Source organism: Amblyomma americanum, chromosome 3, assembly GCF_052857255.1.
Source record: "Amblyomma americanum isolate KBUSLIRL-KWMA chromosome 3, ASM5285725v1, whole genome shotgun sequence".
NCBI classification, from domain to species: Eukaryota; Metazoa; Arthropoda; class Arachnida; order Ixodida; family Ixodidae; genus Amblyomma; species Amblyomma americanum.
In genome coordinates this window covers 157,832,747-157,858,775 of record NC_135499.1, presented here as the reverse complement: position 1 = coordinate 157,858,775, position 26,029 = coordinate 157,832,747, and the positions used below count along the sequence as shown (strand labels likewise).

At 46.2% G+C, this 26,029-nt stretch overlaps 1 protein-coding gene across 1 annotated transcript in view; it reads right to left on the bottom strand.

The window, feature by feature from the left end:
- The window catches only part of LOC144123411 (oxytocin receptor-like), a 67,878-nt gene extending 44,704 nt beyond the window's left edge, over positions 1-23,174 (bottom strand). The window contains exon 1 of the mRNA XM_077656244.1: positions 23,060-23,174. The gene's annotated coding sequence lies outside the window, so the exon portion shown is untranslated. The remainder of the gene's footprint in view (positions 1-23,059) is intronic.
- Positions 23,175-26,029: the final 2,855 nt, after the last annotated feature.

The window sequence follows — 26,029 nt, the reverse complement described above, 5'->3', positions numbered from 1 at the left end:
TCGTCTGTCCCGCCATCGTACGCATAATAAATGACGCCTCTCGTGGAGTCGTCCAACGCTGACACGTACGATGTCGCTTCGTACCCTTTGTCGCCCATCTTGGGCAGTGTCAGGTTGCTGTACACCGAAGCCCTGAGCTTATTCGGTGTGCTAATGGTAAATGCATTGTTAACTGTGTTAGCACGAAGACTGTCTTCATTCACCACCTCTTCAAGCGGTAGGTCGAACGCTACACAGGTAGCTCGGAGAATGTTGCGCGGCGCTACGGTGCGCAAGTCCATGCCTCGCGGCCTGACGACGACTTTATAGTCGTTTGCTGGTAGACGTGGGAGTGGTGCCTGCCTACGTCGGGCAGATGGATTTTTCCGAAGAGCAGATTTGGACTTGCCTTCGTTGCGAGGAACGCCGGTAGCGGTGCCGTGCTCCTTCCCCAGCGTCGCCGACGCGTTCGTTGGGTCTGCGTTCCCCTGAATGGCGTTCTTCGCTCCGGGGCGCCGGTAGCGTTCTTTCAGGTTGAGAACGGTCTTCCATCCTCCTACGGCAAGCTGCGCGGAGTATTGTCTTCGCCCTCTACGGCGTATTCCATGATGCGATCATTCTGGGCTGTCCGCGTGCTTAGCGGGTCCCAGCGGCGCGGCACCGGCGTTCGGCCTAGCGTTAGGCCAAACGCAGTTCACCAAGTGTTGACACTTAAAGTCCCGAAAGATGGGTAACCAGTGGTCGTACCTAGCGAAATCCGGTATCGGTTGGCATGGAGCACGTTTGCGAATCCTTCGCGAAATTCACAGGAACAGAAGTCAACGAGAAGGGAGACTGAGAAAGCAATGGCGCGTCCAGGACTGAACGAACCCGCGAAGGGCGACGCGCCAAGCGTGTTTACAGCAAGACGAGCGAGCGTCAGTCTCCGGCACGTTCCCGAAATCGGGTTGAGCGGAGGCGACGCGCGCGTCCGGGTGGTGAGCGAGAGCGTATCGGTGGTTAATGAGACGCGCGCAGTCGAGGAGAGAAACGTTTTAGTGAGGGGCACAGAGAGTTGATGCGCCTGGCGAGCGAGGCTATCGGCTGCTTCATTTCCTTCGATGCCCACGTGAGAGGGAATCCAGTGAAAGGAGAGAGGTGAGTCATGTATGTGTAGCTCACCTAGCCTAGCAATTAAATCGAGGACAATTTTGCGGCTTTTTTCCGGTTGAAGAAGGGCTTGGAGAGCTGAACAAGAATCCGCCATGACAGCAGCCGCACAGGAGCGATCTTTGACCCCACTTTGTGAGTGAGGAAGAATGACAGCTTGTTTGTTTTTACTCTGCAGGTATTACGGGTAGTAGGCAGGTTTATGAACAACTGCCGCCTAGTGCAGTATACTCTCAGACCTCGTGGAAGCGCCACAGGCGGACGTAAGGCGGCACAAGGTGCATACTCATTAGGCCGCTGCGCTTTAATTAGCTATAGTAGATGTCATAAATTTCGAGCCTAAACCACCCTCTCCCTCCGTTACCTCTCTGTTACAGCTCACAGAGAGGGGAAAATTTCAAGCCCTTTGGAGTGACCCCAAAGGGCACCCGAAGAAACATGATTTTTGAAGGATGTGCGCCTTAAATCAATTTTTTCTAGCACTTTCATATAGAACGAGGACTCAGCTACCCATTACCTGATACCGTGTTTTGCAATACAAACAAAAAAATTATCCAAATTTAATTTCATAACACGGTTACCCGTCTGACGCTGCAGAACTGTAAGCCAATGCGTCCACAAGGACGCCTATGTCGCGAATATGCGTTATGAGTGCTCTATTGTGGTAGAAAGAAGGTACGGAGATTGCATAAATTTTATGCGACTTTTGTGCAGCCCACGCATTGGGAGGCTATGCATCGTTACACATTGTTTCGGCCTTTGCAGTCTGATGAAGCTGGTCTTGAGCACTTATGGTTTGTACATAAGCTTGTTTCGCGCTTTATCTTTTAGTAAACGGCGAATAGTCGCTACGTAGTAGCTGTGCTTAACAGGCGGCTGAGTGCCGATCTGCCTGTTATGTTTGCGCCCGGAGGATACGGTCCAGAGGGGTCTTTGTGTAGTGCGCCACTTGGTGGCAAAACAAAGAACTAGACCACTGTCCCAAATTCCTATTAATGCCAGCCCTCAGGAGCGACAGCTATACAGGCTGTTCAGATTACAAATTTTCTCATTTAGTTTTTACTTCTAGTACTGATCTACCAGCAGCCTTACATCGGCTTTCTCGACAACGCTGTAGTAGAAGCGAGTGCCGCGGATATTTATGGAATATCCGGAAAACTGCTTTTTTTTAAACTTCAAACGTCGACCTTACCGACCAAAACGTCAATCTACGCAAAGGGGTCATTCGCACAGTGTTCAGCAAATTCCCACCTATGCGATCGACCAGAGACTATTGATCATTCCTTTGTGTTAGATTATGATGCAGTGTTCGTTCGCGACATACTTCAGCGGACACCAAAAAATGACGTTTATATCACTTTTTATAGTAAAACATTTGTTCCTGCACAGGTTATCTCAAGGATACCATGTGATATGTCCGGGCTCTTGAGTCTATTTAGCCTGTGGAAGAGCTGTGAGATGAATCGACGCAGAGAACCTCCGCATTTAGCGAAGTTTCTGTTCAGGCAGCAGTGGGCTTTGGTGCAGGGTTAGAGGCTGCGCAAGATCACCTCCCTGACTGGCTGCCCTTTCTTAATGCATGTGTGTGTACCCGTAATTTCGCCGTGAGGGCCGAGTGATAGTGCGATGATGGTGTGATTGTGTAAGGGTTCGCAGAATGCGACCGCTACGTGCGGCTTGAAAATAGCCAGTGTCGTTCCTCAAAAACGCTTTAGTGCAGCACGCAAGTGAGGTAGCTAGGCTCAGTGGAGCTCTGGAATAGGGTCCCAACCTTGCTTAAGAAGAGGCGTCAAGTCGCCAGCGCAGTGAAGACGACGGAGGCCTCGAGACGCCAAGCCCTTGAAAGCACCCAAATAGAGTTTTTCTCTCTCTCTCTCTCCTAAAAAAAAATGAGATCACTGCGGCTACCCGCATTGGAAGAATGCGAAAGCGTTGACGCCTCCTCGACACTGGTCGCCTTTCAAATTTAGCGCAATGGTTGTTTTCTGGTTCACTTGACTGATTGATTATCGATTAACTCTGATTATACCCTCGTTTCACCTCGGCAACCACTTCGAGTTTTCAAATTTTCCGTCACTCTTTGTTCCCGCCTACTCACTATATACCCGTCCAGTCTATTTACCAGTCAATTACTTTTTGCTTCTCATTAATTACCTAATTGCCTCTAATTTATCATTCTTTTCTCTATCTCCTGGCTACGTACTGATCACTTATCACTGGTCACGTGATTGCCCATTTCGAGTTTTCAAACTTGGCTCCACACTTCGGCTTCGTCCACACTTTCGACTTTTCAAATTTGGCCCTACGCTGTAGCTCCGCATACTTCCGGCGTTTTCAAATTTCGCGGAACTCTTGCTCTGGCCCCGCCCACTTTTTGGACATTTTAGGCTTTAATTACTGAATTATTCATCCGATTTCAAATTTTTTTTCGGGTAGCATTCGCACATCATCTTTCTATAACCACTCGTTTGACGCTGCCTCTTCTGAGTTGCCCACAACTGCTGCCGACACATTTTGCAGACACGGTCCCCGCCGACATACCTTGTAAAGCTTTGTCTTCGATAAATCAAACAGTCGCGCAGTAGCCGAGTGGTCTGGCGCTATAGCGCGAAGATAAAAAGGTTCTCGGAATGAACCTCCGTTACAACTGTTTCTTTCTTTTACAGAAAAAAAGACAGCCATTACTTTTTCGATGCGCCATTTGGTGGCAAAACAAAGAACTAGGCCGATGTCCCAAATTCCTGTTAATGCGAGACCTCAAGAGCGACAGCTACATATGCTTGATAATTTCAGAGACCAGGCTCGTTGTCAGCGATCTCATTCCACTGCAGAGAAGGCAGTTGTCTTCGCATGTTGTCATTAGGCAACTAAAGCCTGTCAGCAGTGCAGTAAAAAACACTAGAAGAATATGCCAAGGGCGCAGCCCTCCCCTACATAGTCACTGTTCAAGTGCATAAAAGTTGAGGCCACAGATTTCCGCAACTTTCGGAATTAAAAAAAAAAGCGTGTGTGTGTAGACTTCGTGCTATTGTTCTCTTTAAAGAGAACATGCGCAATATCGTAAAAATGCTGGACAAACCAAATAAAATTTATTTTCTAGGTACGAATCGTCTTCTGAATGAAAAATTCGAGGTAATATTTAAGCTCCGCCGTAAGACTATGAGGAGATAGCGTTATTGGGATAATGTCCATATATGCGGAATTAGCAGTTCTCGACTTCGACATTCATAGACCCCTGGGAGCCCTCGTACCACCCCTTTCGCAATGGAGCAGCGGTTAAGCGATGCGCCGCTGCTCTGCGATGGCAGGTGCTCCCAGGGGTGGGCCTTGTGCCACCCAGGTTGCTCTTTCCGAGAAACTTCTCCGAAGAAATCATTACTTTCACTCTCACCTGAAGTGCGTGGTTGGGTGGTTGGAAGCACAGGTGGGTGCCCCCGGAGGTGTTAGGTCATGGCGCCGAGGGCCAGAGAGGGCCGATAGGCTGTCGACCTAAGCCTCTACTGGCCGGATCACACCACACACACTTCCGGTGTCTGAAAAACCGCGAAAACCACTCGACAGCAAGTAGCTGGCAGGTCCGAAACAAGCCCTCAAAGTCGTGGAGGGGCCCGAAGTAGCTGACCCCGGGTTAGGTTTTCCTGTCTCCGGTGATCGGAGCCCGTTGCGCTTGTGGGTGGTCGGGCATCGCGTGAGTGGGGCTGCACCATTGGGCAATCTTGACGTCATTCCTGTTCTGGCCAGGCACGCCAGTAATGGAGTCGAGATATATGAAGGATCAGAGCAAATAACTCGCTGTCCCTATTCCCATCCCAATTCCCATAACCCATTTCACCCATCCTCTATGCCACGTCCGACGGGAGATCAGGGGAGTCTCCCCGGGCCCGCTCCCCCGGCTGTGGGTCGCTATGTAGCTTTTTACCCCCCCCCCTTCCCCCCACATTTTTTTTCCATTTTCCCCACCTACGGATGGTAAAATTACATCATTGCCCTCGGGCCTTCTCATTTATCTTCAGATTGGATTAGGCATGTTGCATGTTAGTGGTGCAGGCAGGGGCTTATTATTTTTCATTATTTTAGGTTGCCCCAACCTAACGAATGTCACCTGATACGGCGGTAACTTTGCTGAGACGGTCCGGTGGGCAGGTAGTGATTACGCCACAAGGGAACGTGACCTAGGTGGCTCACCTAGGTTGCTTCGCCGGGGATTTTTCACTCATAACGCCGACAATGACGGATTTTCTGCACAACAAGGGCCTTAACGCTGTCGCGTTAAAATGCACTTTTTTTGTTTTCTCATGCGCGCGTCTAGAGTTGACGTTTAATGGGTGTTCAAGCTACAGAAGGTGCCATCTGTTTTATTGCGCAGACATGCATTCGCCACTTATACCTTCAGGGGGCGGCGTAGGAGGCTACGATACATCACGTCAAGTGACGCAACCAAAGAACCTAGGGCAGAAAGGGGTACGCGCTGCGCATATCAAGGCCACAAGCATCACTCAGCCAGCTCTTGTGCAAGCTGGTGCCCAAAACTAAACCGCAAGATGTCAAACTCCGGACAGCCAGGGTGGCAGCCGGTGGAAGACAATGGAAAGGCAAGGAGGGCTCGGGGTATAGGAAAAGGGGAAGCGGCACAGGTATTCTGGACGCAGCAGTAGCTGAAGTTTTCACGGGCGCCAAAAACAGCGTGGTCCAGTAATTAAGGCCGGTATCACGCCTGATCCCTGACAGGTTATAAAAAACCGCGTTCATAAAAAAATAGGAAAGGGCGAATTACAACATGCAACGCCAATGCTCGGGGTGGTTCCAGCGCGAGCCGTCGCATATATCAAACTTGCGTCGCCTTCAGAAGCTCAACTGCGAAGGACGCCCCCATCGCGGCGACCGGTCGTTCCCCAATGTGCCCCCAAGGAGGAAAGACAGCCGTGGGGTACAGGAACGCAGCACACGCTTGTCGGGCTTGCTTAACCGCGCCACACGTGCCGGTGGCGTGTGCTGATGCAGCCGTCGACGCCTCTACCCGTCGCCACTCAAGAAAGAAAGAAAACGTGCAGCATCGTCGAATCTGCGTCCCCTAATTCGCTGCCAAAGTCCCAAGGAAATGTGCGCTGGCGCGTTATAGGAGCTCCTGACTGGCTCTCGCATTGCTGGCTGACTCGTTTGGCCATGCATCAATCGTTCTTGCGAGCGAAAACAGCTTTGACAAAAACGGCTTACGCTTGCAGTAGCTTCCAGAGTACTGCACCATTTCTTTTCTTGTAAGGCAAAGTGCATAGGCGTGCCCTCGGAAGGTGTGTGATATGACGCGGCTCTGTTTGCAAGGCACGTTTTGCGCGCAGCGCTGGCGACAGGGGCGACCCAAATGGGGTCCGTTAGGCATGGCCTGGTTTCAGCGTGGAACAAGCGTAACTCGGCGTGACGAGTCCCGCCGTACGTGGTTTACAGCTCGCGTGGCTAGCCTCCCTCGCATGACGCCTATAGGCGGTGCCGACGCTCTATGTGAGGGCGGCGCCTGAGCGCTCTGCGTTACGACAGCACTGGGCAGCGGACTGTGCGGAGTAAGCACTCTGTATCACGCACTGTGTAGGAATATACAATGAAGAGTAACTATCTACGGATTGTAACGAACTGTAACAAATCAAGCTTGTTGAAGCGGCAGACAGGCGTCCCGATACGGTCCCTTCATTCATCGATGAATTTCAGACGGTTTTACACCCTCATTTGTCACAAAATAGAATAACCACACACTGCTCCAGAAAGGGGGGGGGGGCAGCTATTTATAAGTCATCTGCTGACGCCATCTTTCACGTCATACTAATGGACTGAGGCATGCTATCTAACCTCAGAGCACGGAATAACATACCGCAAGCATAATCGTGTACCACATGACGGCGATTTATGATCGCCATTTTAAGCTTACCTTTTGACTTTCTCTCTTAGCTTAACATCACAAAAAGATTAAACCACAGAAATGCGTACAATGCAAACTATTGTGCCTGTAACCCCTCATGGTATAAAATATTGATCACAGTGCCGTTCCGTCTGGTTGTCCTTGTAGTAGGAAGTGAGTAATGGTTTTGTAACCTGATTAAACTAACCCTGCATGAGAAGAAAAAAAGAGCCTTGCGCTTCTAGACCACTAGGTATGTGAGCTTAAAGTTTAGACCACAGTAGTTCCAACAGAAATGACGAATTAAATTTTTGCGAAACACGCAATATATTCTTTCGCAATAGACCTCCATCTGCTGGACTTACGCAACGTGACTGGTTCAGCACGCAGGGACGTTACGCGTCGCTCATGGTAAAGCTCACAGCCAAAAGTAACGTTGTGGCACTTCCATTCTGGTCTTGCGGTCTCTTGCGAGACGCTATATATAGTCAATCTAGACTGAGTGAAAGAGTATCTTTACGCGGCCGCTGCTACGGCATGGCGAGCCGAGAAAAAAAAAATGCCGCCCAAGTTTTGTTACGTAAGCTTTAAGAACTGCCACTGCTATTCGTCTGGAACGTGGCATTGCAGACGCCGACCACAACATAGAACAAATACACAAAAGACAATGTCACGTTTTATGATTCACCCCGACAGACGAGTTTTCGTCCAACTTTTGATTTTATTCGTCTGGAAGTGCCGTCAAACAACCCGTGTAGAAAGTCGGACTTGTGTAAGCAGATTGCTTTTAGACTTCTGGCATGCTCTGAGCGAACAATTCCCTTCAAACAATAAGCGCAAGCTCTTCGATCACCTCGTATTGGGCTCCGCTGCGAACGATTGACAAAGAACCTGCAAAGATTTTTGTTTCTTAAATCCATCCAAGACAATATAAATTGTGACCGTAAGCGAGACGGCAGAACGCGAACTCATAACTGCTCGCGAGAACGAGCAAACCTTAGCCCGACGGTTCGTTTCCTCCGAGATTTGCTAGCAATAATAGAAAAGATCTGCCTTCTAGCTCTAGCTGACGCGGAGAAATATGCTGGAAAACTAGAACATAGTTTTCTATGTTGAATGGGAAGAAGACTTAATGGCGAAGTAAATGCGTGACGGATGCGCCGTTTACAGCGTACACAATGCAGTGAGCGTCTTGTACGTATTGTTGTTTGAAATATTGGCCTTACGTTCTAGTACGAAATCCGCGGTAGTAACGCCGCATTCTAGCGGTAGCGGCGTATTACCGTTGCTGTCGAAAAATTATTGTGAAATTCTTTTACGCAAGCCCTACTGTATCCTTGTTAGTCCCTCAATTGATTTCTTTCAATCTACGACTATTCTGCGTGGTCATCCTCGAGCCCGCTGGTTGAGGTGTCGATGAAAACGAACTCCCATGAGAGAGCGCTCCATCTTGTTTTCTTTTTTTTTTGTTTATCACGGCAAAAGGTGTTCTTGCGAAACCATAGTTGAAGATAATCAAAATCACCCAAATTATTCTTTCGCATATTCAGAGCGCAGAAGCGGCAGTATTAGCTACCAGGACTCAGTACTGTGCAAGCAGCACGCACGTGATATAGCACCCTGTTTTGAGCTAAAACAGTTCCAAGGGATGCTTTTCTTTCTAGGCAGGCCATCGGGCCTCGGTCAGAGCTAGCTATCACCGTCGCAAGCGGATATCCTTGCATTACAATTAAAGCTCGACTTTCAAGTGGGAACAATGCTTACCTCGAGCAAATTAAGGCCTCACTTTCGGGGAGCTATGTCTCCGTAGTTTAAACAATAACAAACAGCGCAAACGTACAGTCAGGGACAAAAGATTGTGAACCACGCGTTCCTTAAATGAAGCCTATAGCTCTGCTACTAGCCGGCGGCTGGAGGCCACACTTATGGATGTGAAAGTCAATTTTTTTTCTCTCATCTCCTGAAGTGTGGTTTCCAGCCGCACGCTAATAATAGAGCTATCGACTTCATTTGAGGAACACGTGATCCACAGACTTTTGTTCTCGACTGTACAAGCGAAATCCCGACTGTCGAAAAGGCACGCCGTGGGAAACATTGGCTGACATACTGAATGAGAAGCCGTATTTGTGAAACACGGGCGGCTTGCACTCACTTCGAGCTGCTCAAATTTTTTCGAAACAACAGGTAACAACGAGGAGCAATCGGGTAAGTGCAGGGCGCGATCAGTCACGCGATTCCGCTAGGCGCAAAACACGCATGGATACACTCCGCGAAATCAACTGCCGCACTTGAGTCGGCAGCGTCACCATAGTACGAACGCCTCACTCCAAGCTGTAGCATAATTCTCATCCTAAAAGTGCTGGAACAAAAAAAAAGTACTGATCGTGAGAGGCACTTTGATTCTTACCACGGCACTTTTTGTTTCCTCTTACCTTTATTACCCTTATTTTTTGAATCCCTTCCCTTAGATTCGTTGCATACTAAAGTAGGACGACAACAATGATCCAGAACCCGAAAGTTGAAAGTTGTGTCACGGACCAAACAGAAAGGAGAAAAAAAACTTTTCAAGGCGGAGTACAACTTGATCAAGTGCTGCGTCGAAGTGTAGAAAGAAGAAGAAACAGCAGTTTGAAGAGGATCATTCTTATAATAGGCGTCTGATTTATTATCAGCAATACCAGTGGTGGGCCTTGATGCCTCCTTTGGCCCCCTGCTAGAGCCCGCAAGAGGGGGCCTAATGTGTATGCATGAGTCGGTTCTCTGTGGCTGCCGTCATCCCCATCGTAAATGGCACGCCATTGAATGAGGTGGTGTGCCGTGTCGACATGACATTCAGAAGCGGGGAGGGAGGAAATCGATCAGCGCATTTGCATCAGGTTCCGCCTCCGGCTTGGGCATTCATCCCCGGAAACTGTTACAACGATTTGCAAATGCTACCGGGACATTTCGCGAGTGAAGCAGGGTTAAAATTCTGGTTCTGCCGGTACAAGGACGGTCGTGGAAATTCTGAGTGTGATGAGAATTTGGTGCGGGATTTGATTGCCTTAGCATTCAAAAAGGTGTGGGCCGCAACCAGCGAAACTGGCCGAAAACCCGCTCTCACCCCATGGCCGGTAAAGAATGGCAACCAAATGGGCCTGATCAACGGTATATATGCTGCACGCGCAGGATAGCGACAGCCAGTGGAGTCCTGGACTAAGGACACCGTCCGAAGAGGATGGCGACTTCTTCTTCTTCCTTTTAAAACATGGCACATACCCACATGAATGTTTTGGTAAATATTTATGAAGTTAAGCTTGTGATGCGAAAAGAAAAATATTCAGGAAATTCTGAAATGCATGTACAAATCGTTGGTTGTTTTATTGAATAAAGCACCTGAAAATTTCAGTGCTTTCACTCTGCTGCAAAAAAAAAAAAAATGTTTGCTGCTTCATAGAGAGCAGCTATTTCTTGAAGGTCTTACAAAATATATTTTTCTGAACATATTTTGATTAAAAAGGGCTGGAGCATGCAAGCATATCTACAAACACCAATGTTCCCCTAAATGATACACATTTAAAGAAAGTTCGGAATTGTAATCTACACGAACAGTTGTAAAATTAAAAAAAAATCTAATGATGATGACAGCTAAACTTAGACAGAAACACGAATTCCATGAAAGAAAGTAACGTGAAAGAAAGGAATGGCTAATATCTATCTTGTGCACAAAAGGTTTGAATTAAAGTGACTAAAGTTTATGCATGGCATTGTCGCACCCTAATAATGTCTCCAGTCACAAAAGGAAGCCTTCGCTAACCAATGCTCACATGTCACCGTGCGAAATAGCTCTGGAACGTTACAGATATCGAACATGCCCGGAAGAGCTGCAAAATACCCTGTGGACACTTACATGGAGAGAAAAGACCAGAAAACATGCTGGCGCCACTGTAGCAGAGATGCAGCCATAGGATCTCGACGATGTTCTTGAAAATGAGCGAGTCATTGAACGTCGCGTCTCTGCACTTGCTGCTTATTTTATGCATCACCGGATTTACTTCGATGCTGTTTGCGAAGGATTAGCAGCCATACTTACTTATTCGTGAGGAAAGAAACGTTACTCCCTCTATTGAAAAAAAAAGCCCGATAACATCGCTATATCTCGTCACATATGTCTGCTTCATCGCTCCGTAACCATTTCCTTCACCGCCAAATGGCTGTATCTGTGGAGATGGCGGTGCCAAATCTTGGCTACATAACTGACTAAGAAAAGTGAGCAAGTAGCACCGGCTTACAGCAGAGTTGCAAATTACTTCGAACCTGAAAGTTTACTTGTTGAGCTACCTGCTAGCACAAAAAGCCGGAAAGTTCTTTTTGGTTGTATTGAAATAGCCAGCAATACCTATGGGTCTCCGGCGACCCACGCTCAATGAATGCGGTGCGGAAGTTACAACAGTGAAATTTTACCTCAGATCTTTATGTTTATCAAAATATGCCCCGATGTAGGTTTCCGTACATAGAGGTTCCAGAACGTGCAATCTTAGTAAATTATGTTGGAGTAGAGAAATCGGCAAGGGTAAAGGAAGACGAATATTTAAAGGTACAGAGGGCAGAAGAAACAAAAGCCGAAAGTTGGGCTCAACTCGCCTTCACCGTGAGTACACTAGAAACATTAGGAACAATTAGGAGTATCTACCAACATGGCAAAGGTGAAGACGATCATATTCACCACGGCACATACGCAAAAAGGCCAATATTTTTTGGTAGGACAACGATAGACGATGTTTTTACGACTATATCGACCACTGGTGTTTCGCAGCTAAGAAGAAATGGTGTAGGCTAATAGGTGGTGACGGGGCACTCGGAAATAGTTACAGGAAAGGATATACAAATGTATGCTAGAGGTACTTAAAAGAGTTATGAGCTGAGTTTATGCAGATTGCAACTAATCGGTCCTAACAACCTCGTATGAATGCGTTAGAATATTCAGCAGACTCCCAAACGCCCGCTATCTATCATATGGGTTCTTAGATAACGACGGTAATCGAGAATTCAATACCATTTTTATTTTCAGTTCAACCGTTCTACTTGATTGGCAAATGCGTTGACGCAGAACAATGGTCTTTGGTTTCTGTAGAAACGATGCAGCTTTCTTTCCTTAATCGTACGTCCCAGTATCACATCACAAAAAAAAATGCCGCTTTTGCGATTTCGCAAAACTCCACGTTTTTATTTGCGCACAACAAATATATAAATTTATAGAGCCTGCAACTCTTTCCGCAAATTGTATGTAAACTTTCCTGGTTGATGGATTGCAAAAAAAAAAGTTTTTTTGATCTAGTAATTGTGCAGTTAAAGAAACGCAGACACCATAAAAAAAAGTTAATCGTTCAAAGAAGGCCAGTTGGCAGCACGACAATAAGACCAGACGAATAAGAAATTGATATTTTTACTTATCATTTCTAGCTCCTTTCTATTACTGCCATAGGAAGTTTGTACTTCGAGACTGGTAAATTTCTTTTTAGTTGCGTCTTGAAATGTTAGAGAATTCTGAAATTACAATAAATGTCCCAATAGGAGTCGTAAATAAAAATTAACTATTGTCAATTTTTGTTTGAGGTTCCTCTGAAATACCTTTAGTACCTTGCAATTCCAGAGCAAGAATAAAGTGGTGGCTCAGGTTGGTTTAATTTATCACTGCAAATGCCTAATGCCGGCCATAGTTTGTTCACTTACGTTTTACTGGATATTACCCGTTAAAATAAATAACGATCATGAACTCCACTTTGAGCTGAGTGCATGTGGTTGTATTCTAGATAGTACAATGAAAGCATTCCAAAAAATGCTCTGTGGGCATCTTTTGCTCATTAGCTTTGTTATTAAGACTGCTGCTTCGCGCGGATTCTGTATATCTGAGTAATGCGCGACAATATTTTTGCCGTACTTATAGGGCATTTCAAGGTAATCTGGCTTGAGATCACGTTTATAAAGCGGGAAGGAAAAACTTTCGCTCTCTTTTGATCAAGCCCAGCTACCTGAATGAACATTAGACCACAGGAGCGCGGAAACGTAATATTTTGCAATGTATAGGGAGTAATTAGTGACTAGCTCTTACCCGAACGCAGCCATAAGACTACAAAGGAAAGCAATACATTTTCGCCAGCAACTTTGTTGTTGATTCAAGTTCCTGCTGGTCGAAATCGGAACCTGGGTGCACCGCCTCACCGGGGCAGTCGTTCTACTATCTGACTTCACCAGGAGGGCTAGCATACGGTAGGGCGAGAGCTAATTGATCAATAACTCGAAGCTGGAACGGGTCGGTCCACTGTTCAGGTATATCCGCCAAAGTGGGCTTGATTTGTAATAAGAGAGTAATTACTCATTAGCATCCCCTGAAGCGCAGCCGTACGGCAACAAAAGCGCTACAATGTTCTCTTTGTAGCCGTATGGCAGTGCTTGAGCGAATGCTAATAAGTAATTACTCCCTTATTACAAATCCACTCCAGTTTGAGGGAGGCCCCGGAGCATTGGAACAATACTTGGGCTTCGTGCTCATGGTACTCCAAAATACGCCAGGAAAGCCTTCAAATGGGATAATTCTGCGCACATGCCGACAGCCTGTGTCCCCAGTAAGTAAAAACGTTTCGTATGAGACGTAATTTTTGTGGCAAAAAACATCTGAGTTTAGTACTGAGCACAAACAGCTAACGGCAACTTGGTAGCCGAATGAAATGGTCAAAACGCTCTGACATCTTTATGCTTATTAAAAAAACTTTGAAGGAAGGCCACAGTACCACTCCCCAAAAGTACACAAAATCACTTCCAACAATATATATGCTTATATGAAGGCAGAGCTAAGGGAAGAGAACCTTGTTTTTCACTTACACTTTGTCAACTAAAAAACAGTTGTGTTTCCAATGCAGTAAAAGCGTACCATTTGGAAAATTAAAGTTATCGTTTACATTTGTGCTGCTACGTCAAAAGACTAGACCTGGAGTTTTGCCTTTATTTCCGACGTCATGTCTCACGGGTCAGCACATGCGCACCAAGCTGTTAAATTCAAGACGCACCATAAATACAGCGCGTTTACCTATATGCCAATGCAACTTTTACTCATCAAAGGGCTCCTGCTCAATTTAAGATCAAATATCAGCTTCAATAGCTCAAACAGAAGGAATATTAATTTACAAAGTTACAAAGCTAGTCTCTCCTGCCACAGGGCAGCACAATAGAGCGTGCAACTGCGATGGCAGGTTAGTTAGCAAGCACAGAACTTGCTCTCGTTTGAAAATGAGGGCATAGAAACAGCCAGTGGACTCATCGGCGCACTCAAAGGAAAGATAAACAATATCAGCACTTAGAACCCTCCGAACCGTCAGCTTACTCATTTTGTGGACGGTATGGAAGATTAAAAAAGGGCAAAGAAAGTTCACTATTTGCATGCAGGTGCTTTGAACGTCAGGATGTTGAACCTTATGAATGGAATGCTTATATAGCCTACAACATCGTTTCGGAGTGGAATAAATTCTGCACTATTTTGCGGTCTTGTGCCGGACCATTTGCTGTAGGAATAAAGACATGACCATTTCTCCCTTTTTTCTTCTGAGAGCGCTTTTCATTCGGAGATGTTCGAGTTTTCTCAGGCATCAACGTCTAAGATACTGAAATGGAGGTCGACTATTTTTTGCCTTATGGCACCACCATAACTCTAAAGCACTATGTACGTAAGAGACTAGATTGTTAGTAGGCTAATATGCATTGCCAAACAGTGCCGTGTGCAAAAAAACTCCATAAAGTAGTAATATTCTTTAGTCTAGTTTAGCTTGCTCTGGTCTGCGCCTCAGCCGAAATTGACTGGCCACATCGAGGTATTGAGTTCCACATGCGAAAAAGCCCCTGTCCTATGCAAACAAGAATATTTATGTGGAAACTGCGGTTATATAAAATTGGCATAAAGCAATACGCGCAATCAGTTATATACATAAGACATTACTAACATAAACAATAAACATAAAAAATTCAAAAACAAACTATCTTTTTTGGCCAGTAGCGACATCTGGACAGAGTACGCAAAATAGCACACTCATTAAGGTGTGAACGTCATAAAAAAGGGGGCTAATAAGCTAAGCCAAGCTTCCAAATTAGTTTGTGATTTTCTGTCATTGTGATAACAAAATTACATGCAAATGCGATCAATGACATGGCGAGTTCTTGATTGTTATCCGTTTATTGTGCATTATTTTTAATGAGAACTGAACAAATAAGGGTCTAAAGTAGGCATGTAATTAGTTACTTTAAAACAATACAACACAATAATTTATTGTTCATGTAGAAGTATTAGGCACTAAAGGTATATGAAAGATTTTAACGCAGTCGACGCCATATGTATTTTTGACAAGAAAAAATTCAGGGGGGGGGGGGGGCACTTTGTTGACGTAAAGTGCGGTGAGGCGAAAGCTTTTCGCGTGGTTTTGCTGCTTGTGTCATTGATATGTGCGTAAGATGTTAATTAAGTACACACCTGTTCGTGAATCTTAAATGTTGGAGATCCTGGAGGGCGTTTGGGAGGCATCCGTCAGATTCGACGCCTTTCTGCAAACACTCTCCAGCGTCCTAGACAAGGAGAACTACATATGTGCTGGCAGGAAGTAGCGTAGTCGTTAGCGCGCTCGGCTGTGCAACGGAAGGGTGGTGGTTCGAATGCCATCCTGAACAAAGATTCTTTTCTTATCCAGTTGAAGAGCATAACGGACGAACGGACGCGCTCATGAGCCATTAAAGGCGTCCGCCTTGTAAAACTTGGACATTTCTCACAATTATTGAACTTAAGAAGTTTTGAACAAGCAACAAAAGAACTAACCAGTCTGGAAGCACGAACTTTCCTTGACTGTAGCAAAAAAAGAGGGATAAATGCTGAGTTAAAGTTCCAGTGTAAAGTTCTTACTCCCATTTGTCCCATTATCATGCTGAAAAGTGCCCTTCATCAAACACTTTACTTTTTGAATGACGCTCTCAATTTCTTTTCTGCAAGATTCCAAGAGCTGGAAACATTTCTCGCACTGCTTCAAAGAGGAAGGTACGCTTATATTTATTGTCGAAAATATTTGGGTTCTGCCACATTCCAAATTCTGTTCTGCAAAGATCCAAACTTACAATTTGGCGAAATCGGTAATTGGTAATTGGTTTTTGAGGGAAAAGAAATGGCGCAGTATCTGTCTCACACATCGGCGGACACCTGAACCGCGCCGTAACGGAAGGGATAAAGGAGGGAGTGAAAGAGGAAAGGAAGAAAGAGGTGCCGTAGTGGAGGGCTCCGGAGAGAGAGAAAAACTTTATTTGGTCCATTAAGGGTTTAGCGTTCGGTCTTCGTCTGCATCGCTGCAGACTCTTGACCTTCAGAGCAGGGTTGGGCCCCTAGTCCAGGGCTCCACTGAGTCACGTTGCTTCGCTTGCGTGCTGCACCATTGCCCTTCGGGCGGCGAGCTCGCAGCTGGTGAGCCGGCTCTCCCACTGCTCCGCACTCTGGGTTTTGTGTTGGTGGAACGTGTAGTTTCGCTAACACTCCCAGGTTATATGGTAAAGCGTGGGGGTTGCGGAATAATTTGGACCACCTGGGGATCTTTAATATGCACTGACATCGCACAGCGCACTGGCGCCTGTGCGTTTCGCCTCCATCGAAACGCAGCCGCCGCTGTCGGGTTCAAACCCGGGAACTCCGGATCAGTAGCCGAGCGCCCTACCACTGAGCCACCGCGGCGGGTTTTTTGCGAAATCGCAAAAGTGACTTTTTTTACACCTTACATACAATTTTCCATGACACTATTATAAAGTTTCTTGAAAAACTAAGGTCCATTCCTTTGTGCGCACACATTTTTCATCACATATAGACATTTCACTGAAAACCGAAAGTTATCAAGGGGGCCTCAATTACCGGCCTTATCTGAACACAACCATATGTGTTCAGTTCTTTGCCTGGTGAAAGAGCTAATAAGACGGCACAAAAATTCTAGGATTGGACAAAAATAATCTGGACTGAAATGGTTATTAACAGTCATGAAACTCATTAGTCAACCAAACTTTCAAACCCATTCCCTTGTAACGTTCGCACATCCCGCACACGCATGAAGATGACGCGCAAACTCATTTCATACCATTTTAACGTGTTTCTTAATATTTTATTGCTGAACAAAAACTTCAAACAGGACGACGCAACATCGGCCGGTCTGTCCATAGTGTTTCCTTTTCGCTATTTTTTTTATCTCTGGATCAACGCGTACGTTTTTCTTGCATCCAATCATACATAACATCAAATCATAGACGAATGTGCTAGGCAGTTGGGTTTCTCTCTTTGGTCGCGCAAAGATGCCTCAAATACATGGGCCGGAGAGAATCAGCTTAGAAACAGAGCCGTCCTTCGAAGCGTAATCACACATAGAAAAGACAACGCATGAAAACAATCAGAAACAAAAAGATCTGCCGCAGTGATGACTATTGAGCACGCCGTGGCTCAATTAATTAGGTTAGTGCAATATTTGATCTGACCGTAGTTGGATCATGTACTGCCAAGAGACGCCTGATGTTTACACGGGACTCGCAGAAAGGAGGAATAATCTAAACCATTTAATCAAGAGTTCTCTCGAGATACAATACCAAGAAAAGGCCTGATTGCACGCAGAAAACTGTTCGCCTATCTTTGCAACGGGTAAGTTTCAGGGAAGCGCACTGTCTTGCGAAATAAAGGCTGAGAACATGTTTCGCTTGTGTGCAGAGGTCATGGCAATTGACATATATTTCTGGGATGGAAAACAGTGGTCCAACAAAAGATAAAAGGAAAAATACTACTCGCGGTGGCTCAGTGGTTAGGGCGCTCGACTACTGATCCGGAGTTCCCGGGTTCGAACCCGACCGCGGCGGCTGCGTTTTTATGGAGGAAAAACGCTAAGGCGCCCGTGTGCTGTGCGATGTCAGTGCACGTTAAAGATCCCCAGGTGGTCGAAATTATTCCGGAGCCCTCCACTACGGACCTATTTGTTCCTCTCTTCTTTCACTCCCTCCTTTATCCCTTCCCTTACGGCGCGGTTCAGGTGTCCAACGATATATGAGACAGATACTGCGCCATTTCCTTTCCACCAAAAACCAATTATTATTATTATTATTAATGAAATCTGAGACCAACTCAAAGGGCGGGGAGGAACGCAGACAGCACATGTAGAGCAATTAACTGATAACTAGTGGTTCGTTAATGAAACCATTGAGAACAAGTCTAACGGAAACGTAATGGAGGCGAAAATTCAGGCAGGTAGATGAGTTAGACAGTTTCTTGCTACCCCGCAGCTGCTGATGGAGCACTACAGGTCTAATTAGTGGTGAGTTGGGGAAACACAGAACGCGGGTTTAGGAACGGGTCGTCAGGGACGAAACGATTCACCGGCCCCTGTCCACAGGTTCATAATACCTGGTATTCCAATTCCCGGCGCCCTATTCTTGTTTTCCTTTGTTTTCTTCGTTACAAAAGATTCAGAGATTCAGTGTAATGAGGCTGTAAGCCTATTAGCAAATTTGATCTATGCTTCCGTGCTATTGGCTTAGAAGCAAATTTACGACCTGTTATCGGGCTGTTCAGTTTCGATGCGTTAGCTAAGGCTTACTTGAACTAAGCCTTATCACTAACTCGAAAGTGTATGCGTGCGCAGCCGTGCTGCAAGCCATAAGTGTCAAAGATTAGCGTGGTATGGTTAAACTTTCGTAACCAGCTCGTGTTTTGCAATATACGTCGCGAAAATTGGGGCTTCGCATAAAGCCATTACCATTACGTCTTGTGCCATGACACTGATGTGACGAGGTGCGGTAATCAGCATCCTAATACAAACACGCGTAGCCCTGCCACGGCTTAATGAAGCTGGCACAATTTTATCTATCCACTCTGGTTAACAGAACTTAAAAAGAAACAGGCCTGATCTGCACGTCCATCGTGAGGTCGCACCGCATTTCACGGGCTTTGCGCATTCAAACTCATTAGAGCACGTCGTTAGTGTATGCATCGGGAAGGAGATGCATCGGGAAGGTTGGTGGGTACCCAAATTGTACCACAAATGTGGGACTGGTTGCATTCGCATCTGTGTGAAGTGTAGCACAGATCTGGTATTCGGAACGTGAGCCAGCAATCAATCGCGAGTCGAACCGTCAATTAACACATATAAGAGCGTCTATTAAATGCAATGAAATGAGTGCGATGTCTCAGGGCAATGTCTGCTATTTGGCAGTGCGTGAGGGCTTAAAACAAGGTTCTATGCTACGCATTGTCCCATGTAATTGGTGATCAAGTGTCCCGCTGAATTTTGTTCAGTTCAATCAGAAATGTACAGATGCGGGCAAGCCTAAAACATTTTTCGGGTTCAGTGCAACGCTCGGCAAATCTGCAGTATTTATGCAGAGCTAAACTAACAAAAATGGGGTCAATTGTCGTACAAGTGTTGAAATATGACGAGAACATCATTATAAGCAAAATGTCTGGCGAAAATTTGCATGCATGTTTCGCTATTATTCAGCAATGATGAATGTGCAGAATGGCCTCTTAAAGTTGAGTTCTCTCTCTCAATGAAAGCTAATACCATTGATGTAGCGCATGGACCATGTAAAAAAAAAGCGAAACTTCTCAGGGATTACAGCAGAAAAGATAAAGAAAGCTATATTTAGCACAAAGGACACAACGAACCTTGCCAATTGCGAATGGCTGTTTACACGACTCAGACCTTTAGGTCGCAGTTCCGCTTCCGGGAACACGTAAAGATGCATTTTTACTGTTCATTGCCGGCAGGAATCGACTTGCACGCGTAGGCACGCAATGCCACCCGAAAGCTGACGTCATAGCTTGGACGACGGCCAGACACGTCGGGATCGAAATGGCTCGCCTGTATTGCTCCTGTTGCAACGACTGTTAACGGAGGTCTCCCGTGACCATAGGTTGAACATTGCTCATGGTGTGGAAAGCGAGAGCGTTTTCTTCAGTAAAAAATTCATGTAAGCATCTCAAGTCTATGTACTGTACGCTTATCGGAATTACTGTAATGACTGACTGCAAAGACACTATAGCGCCTCCTACTTTAATTGAGGCTGCATCACGCTCAGAAAAAATAAAGAGAAGAACCGAAGACAGAAAGCGTAATGGGTATGTGCCATATACCTGGGGTGAAGAAGAAGAAGAAGAAGAAGAAGAAGAAGAAGAAGAAGAAGAAGAAGAAGAAGAAGAAGAAGAAGAAGAAGAAGAAGAAGAATACAGTGTGACGGTTGGAACGGCGCGAAGAGCTGAGCACGAGAGGAGATCGGGCAGGGCTGTGGACGTTCAGCTGCTGAGGACCCGAGCGACCAAACTTGGGAAGCCATCTCCGCCCGGTTTAGCGCAACCGGGGGCCTGCCGTCCCCCTCCTGCTGCTTGAGACGGTGGGCACCGTGCTGGGCACGGCCAGTTGCTGCCCGCCTGTGGTTCCTGCCGGCGCTGCAGGCTCTTCGTGCCTGGCTACCCGTATCCAGGGCCTGCTTCCGCGGGGTAAAAACTCTCCCCTGCCGTTCCCGGGCGACCAGACCTGGGCGGCCGTCTCCTCCCTGGCGCAACCAGGCCCGAGGAGTGTCGTGGCCACTGCTGCGTGAGCTCCGTGTTCCCTATCCTGCCGTCGCAAGGTCAGGCCTGCGGCAGTGCTTGACCCCGCCTCGCCTCCAGCAACAGGGAGCTGCGATCACCGCCGGGGCTACACGTCGCTCACCCGCCGCGCTACCCTCACTCCGCCGTTGCACCAGGTTCTCCCCGCTGGACTGGACTCCACAGATTAGTGAACTTCTTTCTTCTCAGCTCATTTCTAGTGTACCGTGGTCTGTCATTGTGCTTTGTGTGAATGCCTCAGTGGCATCTTTCATTTTAAATCTTCTGTCTCTGTTCGCACACATGCTCAATCTGGTGCAGTTTTCTTGATCATCCGGGGACCCACCCCGGAGAATGTTCGAGCCTGTGTTGGAGCACCTTTCCCCTTACACTGAGACAACCTCAGTTTTTCGGGGACCAACTAACCAGTCTTTGTGAAAATGACAAAACTGAGATAAACTGTGCAGTGAGAAATATTAAGTCAGGTGACCTTTCCGTTTAAAAAAAAAGTCAATGTCTTAAGGGCAGGAAAGCGAAAATACAAAAAAACATATAAAACGCACTGTTTCTAAAGACGCCAGAAACAGGTCTGTTAAATGCAACCGCAGTCCAATGTGCAGAGGACACAAACGCGTAAAGGTAGGAATGCTGGGTATGCACATGAGTATGTTCATGTGCATGCTAAACGAAGCCATGTCGCCGAAATGATATAATGAACGACAGACAGCTAACAAAGTAAATACACGGTAAATATAGGCCAATCACGTAATTCGAAATATTTGGCTCTTGGCTGTCAGACGGTACAGATGAAAACTGTTTGGACCATGCCATACCTAGTCTCGTTCCTGTTACTGAATATCCGCATCGGTTCCGTTTTCTGCACCAAGGCCCGAAAAAACCAGTGGTGTTCCTTCAAGCAGGAACACTATAGTTTTTGTTTTTTTTCGAAGGTGCCAGTTTTGTTTGCAGTTATCACACACAAAAAAAAGAATAATGTTGTCATTCCGAAAGATAAAAGTGTAGAAAGTGTCTCGTGGGTATTATTCGTCTGGAAAGAAAAACTGCTTATAGAAAACGAAAAAAAAAAGATATGGTTATATCCCTCACGTTGGCGGACATTAACAGCTGAATGTTCTTAATGCGTTGTCTTTCATACTGACGTTACCTGCACTTAAGAGGGACAATTATGCCACATTCTTGTCCACCTACACACATGTAAAGTTTATCCACTCCATTCAACGTCTTCACAGGATTTTTACTCTCGCTAACCACTGCAGAACTGACAAAAGCATGCTTCAGGAGCCCATCAGCGTCATCATGGTTATCAAGCGATTTGTATTTTTCGTGCAATTCAAGTAAGATAACGACATTTAGTATAGCATTACGTCATCGCGCTTTCAAAGCGCATGACGCTCAGCCGCTACAAAGTCGTACGCTGAAATGCGCGCCCCACCTCTAATTTTATTTAAGCAGGAATTTAAAAAAAGCGATAAAATAAATAAATGCATTCGTCACTCTATTTATTTAAACTGGCCTGCCACGGAGTAATTTATGCTCGCGCCAGTGTCATGTCTATAATTAAAACCGGCTTCTTCCCCTAATGTGGACATGGTAAAGCATCTCGTGGTGTTCGCCCCACTAGTTATAAAGTGTCATTTAAAGTGTGCGAGTTTGTAATTTTATTGACGACGGGGTTTCTAAGTCTACTCTAGCTACAATTCCGAAGTCAAGGTTAATAAAGCATAGTTTTTGTACTTGCCATAGAATACGCCTGAAAAGAAAGTGTCTCTGCAAAGCATATTAAGACGCCGCGAATGCATTGTCTTCATGAACGGCAGTTTATGAAAAGCTTAAGTAGCATTCTCATTGATTTGTCACCCCAACTTGCCAAGAGAAGTAGCTCACAGGCTAATTATTCTCACAGTGAGATCGATCATCAAAAACCACTTGAAACAGACAACTGTCTGCCAAACTTGTTGCACAATTATTTCTGTGAAATATGCGCCTTTTTTTTTTTTCATCTGGCTTTGGCTGACAACAAAAGTAGATTCCTGAACGAAATTCTTCGCGCGCAATGAGAACATTTTCATGCCTGCTGAGCACACTGGCCAACTATTTTTGTGAACTTCCTTCTTTAGTTTCAGCTGGTTCAGATTGAAGGCGAAACTGACTGTTCGAATAACTTCGCGTCCGACGAAACGATGTTGACCTAAGTCGCTGATAGTAGCTTGGCGAATATGATTGGTCTAATGTATAGTTATGGCCAAAAGAAAGCGTGCCTTGTTTTTTTTTTTTTCTCCGACGCATCCACCTTTTTGGTCGCAGAACAAGACTGTCGGAAGCAGTGAAAACGCCACTGACGGCGTGACTTAACTGGGGAAAAATATCTGGCAAGCAAGACCACGAAACGACAGAGACGTCGCGCAACTCACCGAGCCGAGCGCCGTAATCCGCACCGCATGGCCCACTCGGAAGGATGTCGGCGTTGAATGTGGGGCCACGCAGAAGAGTGCGCCGGAACTTGTTCGCGCGGCAAAACCGCGCGCGCGCCGTAGGGTACGCCACTAACGCTCCCTGGCGGCACTCTCGGCACTTGGCCCCCGCTGCCCCTGCATCTCCACTGCTGTTCTCCTCTCGCTTTTCGTGTTCTCGCCGTTCATCCCATTTTCCTCCTCCGCGTTTTCCTATTCTTCTCTCTGATGCTCCCGCCAAACCGCACGTGGAGCGGAGGGGCTGCGTGCGGAAGCAGGAAAACTGCTTTCTGCCTCAGGCTCGCGCAATACTCTGGCAGCGGCGTTGGCCCGATGCAAACTTCCCTGGTGCCTGTGCCCTTTATCGCTGCGTACAACTATCACTGTTACTATTTGCCGATTGATCTCGAGCTTTTTGTTAGCTACAGGAGCGTTTAGCTTTGTGTTTCACTGTCTGAAACAAGAGGTTTTGGCTTTGTAACCTAGCAGTTCTTTGTCACCACGCACACAGGCATCCACAAGAGCCTCCAACTGCCACTCGCACCATATGAGCACCAGTTCAAGAGCCCTGAAGAAAATTTAGAAGGCAGGAAACCTATCTCCTAAATGTCCGGCTTCCACGCGGGCAAACAATGTCTTCCAGGGAACCGTGTGGCAGTCCTGCTCTCTTGAAAAAAGTGAGCAGGAGCCACCTCACCCCGTAGTGATGAGAGCAGCATATCTCTTTCTACAAAGAACGTTATTGAAGGCGTCGGCGCTGGCACCGGGAGTAGGAAGTGATAGCGATATGTTTACTGTTTACATTCTTCGGAATGAGAGCTGTCAAGGTTCTCGGTCACGCTATATTAAAGCGCGACTTGAGGCAGCCTGGACAAAGACCGCATGTCTTCGTGGAAAGCTCGGAACTGCGCAACATCGCCCGCACGTGCCGAACAAAAGTGAGAAGTTCTCCCGCTGGTGACGATAAACAAAAGAGAACTGTTTTAGAACGAACAAAAGAAAACGCATGCCATTATATTCTTTAAAAAGTGATCGACAGTAAAATTGCAAACGTGCTCATAAAATAACCCTTGCTCTGCTGAGAGCTACAGGCCGACAAAATTGTTGCGTCTTTGGCACAAAATTTCTCCGAAAGTTTCTAATATCAGGGCTCGCTGGTCCACACAAAAAGTCGCGCCGTCCAAACTAACGAAAACAAGCCGCTTATTACTTCTCGACCAGGAGTTTTAGAAGTTTGCTCCAGCATGATCACATTTCATTGGGTAGACTTCACGAAACATTCGATCGCGGTTGCCATTCATTTCTTTTTCCCCTTAAAGCTGTGTCGATGCACGGTTCATTGTATTCAACGGAGTGCGTCTTTGTTGCAACTTTTTACGCGATCTATTAGTGCGGTCGTCGCTCCGAGCCTGCTTCTACCCGTTTTTTTTTTTTTGTGAAGCACTGTCACCCATTGTTTTACGCTAATGTTACAACTTTTTGCGCGATCTATTGCGGTCGTAGCCCCGAGCCTGCTTCTACCCGCTATTTTATGAAGCACTGTCGCCCATTGTTTTACGCTAATGTTACAACTTCTTTACGCAATCTATTATTGCGGTCGTCGCTCCGAGCCTGTTTCTATACCCTCTATTTTGTGAAGCACTGTCACTAATTGTTTTACGCTATATTTCATCCTTTACAACGATCTTGTTTGCTTTAGTATTGTTCATAGCAGTAACGTTCATGGCTTCACTGTTCTCAGATGAGTCGAAATGGTACCACATAAAGATAACATCCATTCTGCAGCGCTTATAAGCACTCAGCGAATTGTGTTTCAGATAAAGTTCAATAGTATCGTCTCTAGCGTGCGTCTCTAGCCTCAAAAGTCAGCATCGGTCATTATGAACTGAGCATCGGTCGCATCATATCTTGTCACTCCAATGGTCTTTCATGTGGCCTAATTACCGTTATGCTCTGTTCGACGGGGAAAAGGGGCACATAGCGGATAAGTCAGGCAGCCTTGAATGACATGCTGAGACCTTAAACACCTGAGGCTTTTAAATTTCGGGCCCAAATTAAGCCTATAGCATTTAATTTTTGCCCAGAGGAATCTACTAGTACATGATTGCGGTTTTCCCCTACTTCGCTGCGATTGACATCAATTTTCTACTTTATTTGTCAAATATTTGCAACTTTCGCAAGTCTTCCAAGTTTTGTGCCTACAGGTGCGAGAAGCTTTCAGGGCCTGTTAGGGCCGGCAGGCTTTTTTTGGCGAAATAAGCTTGCCCGCTGATAACTTGTACGTAGCCTTATTTTTCGAAACAGCTTGATATTGTAGTTCTTGCTAGTTCGTGCCCTGCAGCTGGTAAGTCTTGTTACCAATCTGCCTTCGCAGTTAAGTGATACTTTTCCTTGCTGGTGTTAGTAGTGGTTTATGCAAGACGTCTATTGGTCTGTGACTTGTTTCTATATTCCGCTTCTCGACATGCATACTTGCACTGCGCGCCGAGTTTTTCTGAATCGTCCAGGATTTGAGAAAAGCGCAGAGGTACATTCGCTGTTCTTTGAGTTCCAGTGGCTAGCGCGAATTTTTTAATGCCCTATTCCGTTTGCGCCAAAATCTTCTTTATTGAATGCACACTGAAGCTTTGTCGGATAGAACCCAGTTCCGAAGAGCAGGCGTCTTTGTACAGTATACAAACTATCGTGATGAGTTGGACCGAAAATGATCTACCACTCTTTGATTACGTCCAAAAATGTCATTTCGATCTGGGGCGTCCTCAAAGAACACCCGTAAAAGATATCACCGGCAATAGCTTCCCACCCTTCATTTTGAGCCGACTGAACTGATCGCATATCCCACAGCCAGCTTCATTGAAGGAGTGTGCGGGGTGACGAAGGAAAGTAAACCACTTGCGGCCAGTTATGAGGGTCACGAAAGCGAAGAGTAAC